At 43.1% G+C, this 11,999-nt stretch overlaps 1 long non-coding RNA gene across 1 annotated transcript; it reads left to right on the forward strand.

The window, feature by feature from the left end:
• Window positions 1-444: 444 nt before the first annotated feature.
• LOC116980193 lies at window positions 445-11,029 on the forward strand. Its single transcript, XR_004413886.1, has 3 exons — window positions 445-479; window positions 8,581-8,582; window positions 11,015-11,029. It is a non-coding gene; the product is annotated as an uncharacterized LOC116980193 (long non-coding RNA).
• Window positions 11,030-11,999: the final 970 nt, after the last annotated feature.

An 11,999-nucleotide genomic window follows, 5' to 3' on the forward strand; every position in this document is an offset into this window, starting at 1 on the left:
TATGAAATTAGTATTTTTGTAATGTATTTTCCTTTCATCTAAAAGCTTACCTGTTTCATCAACTTTTTATGGAATCAGGCCAATGGTTGTTGGAGCATCCAAAACAACTTGGAGTGTCTTGTGAATTTGGTAAAAGGAATGAAATGCATTTAAGCTTTCCAAAGCTATTACCCAGTTTTGGTTCAAGCATCCCAATGAATCGTGTGACACAGGTAGGTGGGTGGGGAAGGCTGCATGAGGCATGCTGACATTAATCAGCTGTGGAATTAAGTAGATGAGTTGGGATGTCATGTTATAGTTATACAAAACGATGGTTAGAATGCAGTTGGAGTATTATGTGCAGTTCTGATCAGCCTGTTTATAGGATGGATGTGATTAACATAGGGAGGGTATAGAAAAGATTCACAAGGATGTTGCCTGAACTGGTGAGCTTGCATTTTAAAGAGAGATTGGGTAGGCTGGGACTGTTTTACCATGGAGTGAGAGATACTGAGGGGGGTAGCTTAAGGAGGTTTCTAAAATGTTGAGATTATTTATAATAATCACAGATTTTTTCTAGGGGGGGTCTAAAACTAGAGGGCACAAGTTTCAGGTGAGAGGAGAAATAATTAAAGTGGAACTGAGGGGCAGTTTTTTCGTACAGGGTAGTGGGTATATGGAACAAGCTGCCAGTAGAGATGGTAGGGCCAGGTGTGATTATAACATTTGAAAGACATTTGGACAGGTATGTGGATAAGAAATGTTTTGTGCCATACAGGCCAAATACAGACAACTGAGATTGGTGTAGATAGACATCTTGGTTAGCATGAATGAGTTGGGCCTATGAGGCTGTTTCCGATACCTATTTACAAATCTATGAATCTTTTAACTCTCAGCTAAATTGTGATTTTCTTGATTTCGCGAGTATCCAACAATGAAGCTGTGCAACAAGTAGTGAATAAGATAAGCTGAGCCCAGAAAATTAGGAATCTGTCATCTCAGTTTTACAAGTGGTTAATATGGCACAAGTGGCCAGGCATCGTTACCTCCATTAAACAGACATCATTGGTTCTATAGAGTACAATTTTGATGTGCTAAAAAAAACCTACTTAATATCCTGGATAGTCTCCAAATGTTTCAAGTTATTTCTGTCTTTGGAAATCTGTGTTTTGCATTCTGTACCTACCTCAGAAAAAAATAAAAATACAAAATGAAACAAACATGTGAGTAATGAAAAATAGATTGCATTAGTATAAAACATTTTAAATTTGGCCTTATGATCTTTATGCACGTTACCACTTCAGTAATTTAGAAATATAGAAACATAGAAAATAAGCGCATGAGTAGGCCATTCAGCCCTTCGAGCCAGCACTGCCATTCAACGTTCTTGGCTGCTCATCCGAAATCAGTACCCTGTTCCTGATTTTTCTCCATATCTCTGGATTCCGTTAGCCCTAACAGCTATATCTAACTTTCTCTTGAAAACATCCAATTGGCCTCCACTGTCTTCTGTGGCAGAGAATTCCACCGATTCACAATTCTCTGGGTGCATTTTATTTTGGCTGCATCAACATAAATATAAGACTGTAGTAAAGATAATCTCATTAAATTCAACTTTTGCAGGAAGGAGTGGATTAAAGGCTGTTGGGTGAAAGCTTAAAACATTTAACGGCATTTCAGAATCTGAAATAATTGAGAGCAAATGAAGTATCTTTTTTTTGGAAGATTTATCATTTATTATTGCAGTTGCAGATCTGCAGTATGATGCAAAATATAGAAATATTAAGCTATATTTCCTCTCCAGTACATATCTTTATCTGTATCCATAGACATGTCTAATGAGCAAAGACAATAACACTAATTTTGAATGGCATCATTCATGACAAATATGGATGTACACAGGATTAACAAAGGCTTTGTATATTTGCTCATTATTTTAAATGGGTAACTCACTTTGCCTGGATCAGATGTTACCATTGTTCCTTAGCTGCACATAACTTAATACTAACATGGATAGCTTTTGTGCTTGCTCATTTTGTAAGGCGAGTGAGTGTTTGCTGAGCACTATTTGGCTGGGATTAGTGTTTCCTGCACCTTATCATAATATTGACAGCAGAACAGGTTTTGCATGTGCATTCTTTCCCGTTTGTTTGTGGTTTTCTCTCTTATTACCTACCTTGTTTCTGAGACTAATAGCTTCTTGGTCTTTGCTGGAAACAAGGTACATTCATAATATCACCGATCCAAAAAGCCAGATAAGCTGTTTTCAGCTGAAAACCTTTCTTGCAATTTGTTTTGACAGATTGGGAAGATAACTAATTTCTGCACCTTTGAATTTAATTTATTGACTGTAGAGACCAATGCATAGCCAATGGTAAAACCAACTTCCTTTTGTTCATTTCTGTTGCTCTGAGCATACACATTTGTGTTGTATATTTCCTGCTGTACAGATGCCAAGAGTTAAGGGGACTGCTAGGTGTATTCACCCTTTCTAGCGTGAGGCTCATGCCAGAGGCTGGCAATCCTACAGTGAGGGGCTCTCCCACTGACCCCCCCAAAGCCTTTTTATCATGCACTAGCCACAAGTCAGAGGCTTATATATTTGATTATTAGAGACTTGATTGAATACTCTCTACTTGTCTTTATGAATATATAAACAACCTCAAAGAGCTCTCCACCAACCAGGAGAAAACAGCTAATTTCATTGAAATCCCATTCAGTTCTTTCACTTCTTTCACTTCTTTCATCCATCAGTAATGCACACAAATGTGTCATTCTTCACTGAGACCACTATTTTAGCAGCTATCACATCCAAAAACATCCACCATCAAGCAGAACTAAGCAATACGTGCTTGGGAACACTACCTCCTACAGGTTCCCTGCTAAGTCGCACAAGATCCTGACTTTGAAATATATTGCTGTTCGTTCATTAATGCTTAAGTCTAATCCTGGCAATCCTTACATGATGACACAGTTAAAGTGCCTTCATCAAAAGACTGCGTGACTCAAAAAGGCTCCTTACTACCACCTTCGCAAGGATAGTTTAGGATGGGATCCAAATGCTGACCATACCAAATTACCTTAAATTAACAAAATCAAAATTGAATTTTGTTTCATTTACTTGCCATCTGGATTAAAGTAACTTCCTGCTTGGGAAGAGGAAGAATAATCCAACTCTTGTGGTGAGCGAGTGGCTGATAGGGTCAGACCAGGTCAGTTCTGTGAGTGGATTTTCAAACATTTGAGCTGGAGATTTTTTTGTGCATTTAGGCAGAGGAATTCTGAGATTTTGGCTGAAACTGTTTATCAGGCTACTCCAATGCAACTGAGCTAGCTGTAATCTGCCTTTTGTATGCACGGCTGGAGAATTGTGTTCTCCACTTAAACCCCAATGTTCCTGGCATTTTCTTGGCTCTACTTTATGGGCTTAATTAGCTTTGTAATAAATAGATGGTGTCAGAAATGTTACTTTGTCCTCCAGTCAGGAATTAGTGGGGAATGGGATTGATTATATGGCTCTGAGAGCCAGTTTAGGCTCAATGGCCCAAATGACCTCCTGTATTGGACGAAAAGATAAGAAAAATTAGACATAATGGAATAATAATGGAAACTGGTCCAAAGCAATGATTGCTGAGTAAAGAGTTAGTCTTGACATCCACACAGTTACAACATTTTGAGAACTGGGGATCAATTTCTATCCCTGACCTATTTGGTATTTTTGCTTAATATTACATACATACATCTTACCTGTTATTAACAGGTTGATAATTCAAGGACCTTTCTAATGATGCAGAGAGGAATAATACATGTTGACTTTGTTTTAAATAGACGGAAGTTCATTGTTAAGTTAAAGTGAAAGTTTAACAATTGATTAATGTTGTTTTCACAGCGGAGACAGTGAAACTAAAGTCCGAATGCCTCGCCTTTCAAATTTGTGTCGAGATGTACAATCTGGGAACATTAGTTACCTTCGACCATTGGAATCAACTTTTACTTATTTTTCGAAGTTAAAAACCTTGAAAACACAACCTGACATAAATGGCCTGAGTTGCATGGGGATTTTGCTCAGAATGTGACAAAGATTTCATGGGTCAGGAGAGGATCCTTTGTATTATATCCCATGCTGGGGAAAAAAAAATCTGTTTAGATGGCTTGCAGCTTTGCCCCAGAGAAAAAGACACCAAATGTGACCGGTGAACCACTCGATTAAGTAATAAAAACAATCTAGTTTAGTTTTCTTTAGTTTAGAGATACAGCACGGAAACAGGCCCTTCGTCCCACCCAGTCCACACCGACCAGCGATCCCCACACATTAACGAGCGGCACGGTGGCGCAGCGGTAGAGATGCTGCCTTGCACTGCTTACAGCGCCAGAGACCCGGTTTCGATCCCGACTATGCGTGCTGTCTGTACGGGGTTTGTATGTTCACCCCGTGACTGCCTGGGTTTTCTCTGAGATCTTCGGTTTCCCCCACACTCCAAAGACATACAGGTATGTAGGTTAATTGGCTTGGTGAATGTCAAAATTGTCCTTAGTATGTTGTGTGTAGGATAGTGTTAATATGTGGGGATCGCTGGTCGGCGTGGACCCAGTGGGCTGAAGGACCTGTTTCCATGCTGTATCTCTAAACTAAACTAATTAACACCACCCTACACACACTAGGACAATTTTACATTTATACATTTACTTATGTGTGGAGACAGATAGGCAGGGTCCTCAAAGGATATTTCTCCTGTTATACCATAGAGAAAGATATGAGGACAGTTAAATGGAGATATCTTGTGGACAATCTGTATTATAGTCAAGGAGATGCTGGATGTCCCAAGACGTATGAAGGTAGGTGAATCTCCCAGGCCTGATCAGACATATGCAAGCAAACTGGAGAAGCAGAGCAGGAGTCCTAGCTGAGATATATAAATCACCGTTAAACACAGATGAGGTGGCGGCAGACTGACGGGTAGCTAATATTGTGCCTCTATTTAAGAAGGGCATCATTACACACACACACAATAACCACCCCCCACATACACACACACTAACCCCCCACCTTGATATTATATTAATATTATTCATTCGCTCCTTTTACCCCATCCCCGCCCTATCCACTCACGCATAGCCCCCACCTTTGCAGGCGCGGCTAGAGATGGAGAGGGAGGGGTAGAGAGGGAGAGCATGAAGTGAGTAGAGAGGAGGATAGGGGGTAGAGAGGAAGGGGGGTAGAGTTTGAGGGGTAGGGGGGCACGCGGCGTCACAGGTGAGGACTGGTTCCTGAAAGCAATACTCCACCACTCACCCATAGGTCCCAATACTCACCACTGCACACAGAGGGAGGGAGGGCAGAGAGGGAGGGGGGGCAGAGAGGGAGGGGGGCAGGGAAGGAGGGGGTGGAAGGAGGGAGGGGGCAGGGGGGGTGGGGGCAGAGAGGGAGGGGGGTGGGTGCAGAGAAGGAGGGGGAAGGGCATAGATGTAGGGCAGAGAGGGAGGGAGGCGAAGAGAGGGATGGTCGGGAATGGAGTGGGAGGGGTAGATAGGGAGGGGTATAGAGGTAGGGGTAGAGAGGGAGGGGGTAGAGAGTGAGGGGGTAGAGGGGGAGGGTAAATTCTGCAGGATGGCGTCGACCCCAAGGACGCCGAGGGGGCAGCGTGGGCAATCGTCGACCCGAGGGAGGCTGCCTGTGGGCGTGGACCCGGAGAGGCTGCGGACACGGCGGAGGGGCGTGCGACCTCGGACCCTGAACGAGCGATGGACGGTGTGACCCAGACTCGAGAGTTCGGCCACCCAAATATCGATTCGAACACCCATGGGCAACGGCGGGCATCGAACCGAAGGCCGTGACTAGGTGCGTGCATTCGTCAACACGAGCGAGGCTGTGGGCGTGGACCGAAGGACCGCCAGTTCGGCCCTGCAGTCTCCAGTCCCAGGGCTCGGACTTTCATCTCCGGGCTTACCCTTTCTTCCACCGGCGGTGTCTTTTGAATAACCTGGGGGGGGGAATAACCCTGGGGGGGGGGGAGCGGTCGGGGGGGGTGACGTCACTCGAAGCGCGCGGAAGATTCTGTTGGTGAGACCGAGCAGAGCCATTGTGATGTCATCAGTGAAAGCCCATCGTTTAGAATTCAAAGTCTTTTGATATTTTTAAACATTTGCAGTAATAAGTCGAGAAATAAAGCATGATATTTTCAGATAAGATGATTTTGGACTCAACAGGAAAAATGTCAACCGGAATATGTAAAAATGTTATCGTTACCGCGTAGTTTTTTTGCGTAGATGTAAAGACACATACATATACACACGTACAAGATCAGAGTTTTAGAGTTATAAGACCAAGTGGGACCTGTTGGGTCTTGGCAACTCAACATGCGGTTGGGGGGGGGGGAAGACTGCGGCGTCACACAAACACTGACCACCACACACACACATCCTAACCACCCCCCTTGATATTTTATTAATATTATTCATTCGCTCCTTTTACCCCATTCCCCGCCCTATCCACTCACGCATAGCCCCCAACTCGCAAGCGCGCCCAGAGAGGGAGAGGGAGAGGGAGGGGGGTAGAGGGGGCAGAGACAGAGTACAGAGACGAGGCAGAGAGCGGCAGCAATCTCTCCACCATACGCCAACACGAGGACCCCGAGCGAGGCGGCGGGCGGGTGAGAGAGCGGGCGTGCGAGCGAGCATCGACCAAAGGGACCGCGAGATGGGCCACCGCAATCTTCAGCTATGATCTTTGGTCTTCAGTCCAGGGCCCAACTTCATCTCCGACTGCGTCTTTTGAATAACGGGTGAGGAGGGAGGGATGGGGGGTGGTGACGTCACTCGCAGAGGAAGAAGGCATTCAGACCAATTGTAATATCATCAGCAAAAGACAGTCGTTTTTTAAATTCAAAATTTTGTCAGATTTTTGAACATTTTCATTAACCTCGAGAAATAAAGCATTCAAATTTCAGATAAGGCGATTTTGGACTCCGGGGGGGGAGGGGGAAATGTCTACCGGAATATGTAAATTTTTTACTGTTACTGTGTTGTTTTTTCACGAAGATGTGATTACACACAAACACACACACAAATAAATACACATCCAAGATCAGAGTTTTATAAGTATAGAGATAGATAACCAAAAAGATTGACAAGGACAAAGCCATGCACATAAGGTGCATTCAGAAAGTATTCAGACCCCTTCACTTTTTCCACATTTTGTTACGTTACGGCCTTGTTCTAAAATGGATTAAATTCTTTTTTTCTTATCATCAATCCACACACAATACCCCATAATATAAAAGCAAAAACAGGTGTTTAGAAATTTTTACAAATTAATTAAAAAGAAATAACTGAAATATCACATTTACATAAGTATTCAGACCTTTTGCTATGAAGATGAATGAATTGGCCGTAGATCTCCGAGACAGGTTTGTGTCGAGACACAGATCTGGGGAAGGGTATAAAACAATTTCTGCAACATTACAGGTCCCGAAGAGCACGGTGTCCTCCGTCATTCTTAAATGGAAGAACTTTGAAACCACCATGATTTCTTCATAGAGCTGGCCGCCCGGCCAAACTGAGCAATCGGGAGAAGGGTTTTGGTCAGGGAGGTGAACAAAACCCCGATGGTCACTCTGACAGCGCTCCAGAGTTCCTCTGTGGAGATGGGAGAAACTTGCAGAAGGACAACTGTAGCTGCAGCACTCCACCAATCAGGCCTTTATGGTAGAGTGGCCAGATGGAAGCCACACCTCAGTAACAGACACATGACAGACTGCTTGGAGTTTGCCAAAAAGCACCTAAACAAGATTCTTTGTCTGATGAAACCAAGATTGAATTCTTTGGCCTGAATGTCAAGTGTAACGACTGTAGGAAACCAGGCACCGCTCATCCCCCGGCTAATACCATACCTACGGTGAAGCATGGAGGTGGCAACATCTTGCTGTGGCGATGTTTTACAGCAGCAGGAACTGGGAGACTAGTCAGGATCGAGGGAAAGATGAACAGAGCAAAGTACAGAGAGAAGGTACACAAAATTGCTGGGGAAACTCAGCGGGTGCAGCAGCATCTATGGAGCGAAGGAAATAGGCGACGTACAGAGAGATCCTTGATGAAAACCTGCTCCAGAGCGTTCAGGACCTCAGACTGGGGCAGAGGTTCACCTTCCTACAGGACAATGACCCTAATCACCCAGCCAAGACAAAGCAGGACTGGCTTTGTGACAAGTCTTTGAATGGCCTGAAGTGGCCCAGCCAGAGCCCCGACTTGAACCTCATCGAATGTCTCTGGATGGACCTGGAAATAGCTGTGCATCGACGCTTCCCATCCAACCTGACAGAGCTTGAGGATCTGCAGAGAAGAATGGGAGAGATTACCCAAATACAGGTGTGCCAAGCTTGTAGCGTCATACCCAGGAAAACTTGAGGCAGTAATCGCTGCCAAAGGTGCTTCAACAAAGTACTGAGTGAAGCGTCTGAATACTTATGTAAATGTGATATTTCAGTTATTTATTTTTAATTACTTTGCAAAAATGTTTTAACACCTGTTCTCGCTTTTTTATTATGGGGTATTGTGTGTAGCTTGATGATTAAAAAAAATGAATTTAATACATTTTAGAATAAGGCGTAACATAACAAAATGTGGAAAAAGTGAAGGGGTCTGAATACTTTCTGAATGCACTGTAGTCTATGTGCAATTCTGCAGGACCTTTGATAAGGTCCGCATGGTAGGCTGCTCCAGAAGCTTAGATCGCATGGGATCTGGGGAGAACTAGCTTATTGGAAACAGAATTAGTTTTATGGTAGGAAGTCAAGGGTGGGGGTGGTGGAGGGTGGGGGTGGTGGAAGGATTTGGGAGTGGAGACATGTGCCTCAGCAATCAGTGCTGGGGCCATTGCTGTTTGTCATCTATATTAATACTTTGGATGAGAATGTACAAGGCATGATTTTCAGCTTGCAGATGAAACTAAAATCGGTGGTATCATAGACAGTGAGGAGGGTTATATAAAATGTCAGCATGATCTTGAAAATCTGGGCAAGTGGGCTGAGGAAAAGCAAATGCAGTTTAATTCAAATAAGTATGACGTGTTGTATTTTGGGAAGCCACACCAGGGCAGGACCTTCATAGTGAATGGTCGGGCCCTTGGGAGTGTGTGGATCAAAAGGATCAAGAATTACAAAGACATACAGGGAACACAGTGGCGTCACAGGTAGACACAGTGCCGTCTATAATGTTTGGGACAAAGACCGATCATTTATTCATTTGCCTCTGTACTCCACAATTTGAGATTTGTAATAGAAAAAAAATCACATGTGGTTAAAATGCACATTGTCAGATTTTATTAAAGGGTATTTTTATGCATTTTGGTTTCACCATGTAGAAATTACAGCTGTGTTTATACATAGTCCCCCCATTTCAGGGCACCATAATGTTTGGGACACGCGGCTTCACAGGTGTTTATAATAGCTCAGGTGTGTTTAATTGCCTCCTTAATGCAGGTATAAGGGAGCTCTCAGCACCTAATCTTTCCTCCAGTCTTTCCATCACCTTCGGAAACGTTAATTGCTGTTTATCAACGTGAGGACCAAAGTTGTGCCAATGAAAGTCAAAGAAGCCATTATGAGACTGAGAAACAAGAATAAAACTGCTAGAGACATAAGCCAAACCTTAGGCTTACCAAAATCAACTGTACTGGCAAGCCAAGGAAGACCTCCACAGTTGATGACAGAAAAATTCTCTCTTTAATAAAGAAAAAACCCCAAACACCTGTCCGACAGATCCGAAACATTCTTCAGGAGTCGGGTGTGGATTTATCAATGACCACTGTCCGCAGAAGACTTCATGAACAGAAATACAGAGGCTACACTGCATGATGCAAACCACTGGTTAGCCTCAAAAATAGAATGGCCAGGTTATAGTTTGCCAAGAAGTACTTAAAAGAGCAACCACAATTCTGGATAAAGCTATTGTGGACAAATGAGATGAAGATTAACTTATATCAGAGTGATGGCAAGAGCAAAGTATGGTGGAGAGAAGGAACTGCCCAAGATCCAAAGCATACCACCTCATCTGTGAAACACGGTGGTGGGGGTGTTATGGACGGGCATGTATGGCTGCTGAAGGTGCTGGCTAACTTATCATCATTGATGAGACAACTGCTGATGGTAGTAGCATACTGAATTCTGAAGTGTATAAACACATCCTATTTGCTCAAGTTCAAACAAAAGCCTCAAAACCCATTGGCTGGCAGTTCATTCTACAGCAAGACAATGATCCCAAACATATTGCGAAAGCAACAAAGGAGTTTTTCAAAGCTAAAAAATGGTTAATTCTTGAGTGGCCAATCCCCCAACCTGAACCCAATGAGCATGCTGAAGACAAAACTGAATAGTCCCCAAAACAAGCATAAGCTAAAGATGACTGCAATACAGGCCTGGCAGAGCATCACCAGAGAAAGCACCCAGCAACTGGTGATGTCCATAAATCGCAGACTTCAAGCAGTCATTGCATGCAAAAGATATGCAACAAAGTACTAAACATGACTACTTTCATTTACATGACATTGCTGTGTCCCAAACATGATGGTGCCATGCAATGGGGGGACTATGTATAAACACTGCTGTAATTTCTACATGTTGAAACCAAAATGTATAAAAATGGCCTTTATTAAAATCTGACAATGTGCACTTTAACCGCATGATTTTTTCTATTACAAATATCAAATTGTGGAGTACAGAGGCAAATAAATAAATGATGGGTCTTTGTTCAAACATTATGGAGGGCACTGTAGGTTAGTGAAGAAGGCCTGTGGGCTGTTCACCACTCAAAGAATTGTGTATTGAAGTTGATTCATTATGTTACAGGCTACAGGTACAGCTATACAGGTCATTGTTGATGCTGCGCTTGGAATATTAAGCTCAGTTTTTATCTCTTTTTTATAGGAAAGATGCATTAAGCGAGAAAGGGTTCAGAGAAGATTTTATGGGGATTTGCCAGGACTCGAGGGCCTGATGTATAGGAAGAGATTGGACAGGATAGGGACTTCATTTCATTGCAGGCAGGAGGCTGAGGGGTGATGTTGTGGAGGTGTATAAAATCATGAAGGGGATGGATAGGATAAATGCACAGCCTTTTTTCCCCAGGGTAGGGGAATCAAGAACTACAGTAGGTATAAGCTTAAAGTGGGAAAATATTTAATTGGAACCCGAGGTGCAACATTTTCACTCATAGGGTGGTGGGTGACTGTGGTGTATGACTATCCATGGGCCTACCCAAGTGTCTTTAATGTCATAATTGTATCCACTCTATTACTTTCTCCAGCAGCTTGTTCCATATACACATCGGATTCTGTTTGGATAAAGTTGCTCCCCGGGTACCTTTTAAATCTTTCCCCTCTCACCTTAAATGTATGCCCTCTAGTTTCTGATCATTTACCACATCCATGCCTCTCATTATTTTATAGACCTTTAAAAGGTCACTGCTCAATCTGCTGTGCTTCATGGAAAAATGTTCCAACCTATATAGTCTCTCTTTATAACTCACGCCCTCCAGACCCAGTAACAATTATTTTTTTTTTTTTGCACCCAATCCAATTTAATGACATCCTTCCTCTAGCATGGTGACCAGAACTGTACCCAGTGCTCCAATTGTGGCCTTTTCACAGCTTGCACGCTATAATGTAATGTCCTAATGCTTGTTTTAAATAGCCTAACTGATGAAAGCAAACATGCCAAATGTCTTTTTCACCACCCTATCTACCTATATCACCACTTTCATGGAACTATGTACCTGCACCCCAAGATTTCTCTATTCTCCAAAACTCCCAAGAGCCCTACCATTTACTCAGTATGTCCTGCCCTGATTTGTCTTATCAAAATGCAACGTCTTGCAGTCATCTGACAGTCATTGAGTCACAAAATGCAGTGACAGTCATTGAGTCACAAAATGCTGGAGTAACTCAGCGGGGCATAGAGTTCACTGAAGAGAAGGAATGGGTGATGTTTCGGGTTGAGACCCTTCTTCAGACCCGAAACATCACCCAT

This window comes from Amblyraja radiata, chromosome 13 (genome assembly GCF_010909765.2).
Source record: "Amblyraja radiata isolate CabotCenter1 chromosome 13, sAmbRad1.1.pri, whole genome shotgun sequence".
Taxonomy (NCBI): domain Eukaryota; kingdom Metazoa; phylum Chordata; class Chondrichthyes; order Rajiformes; family Rajidae; genus Amblyraja; species Amblyraja radiata.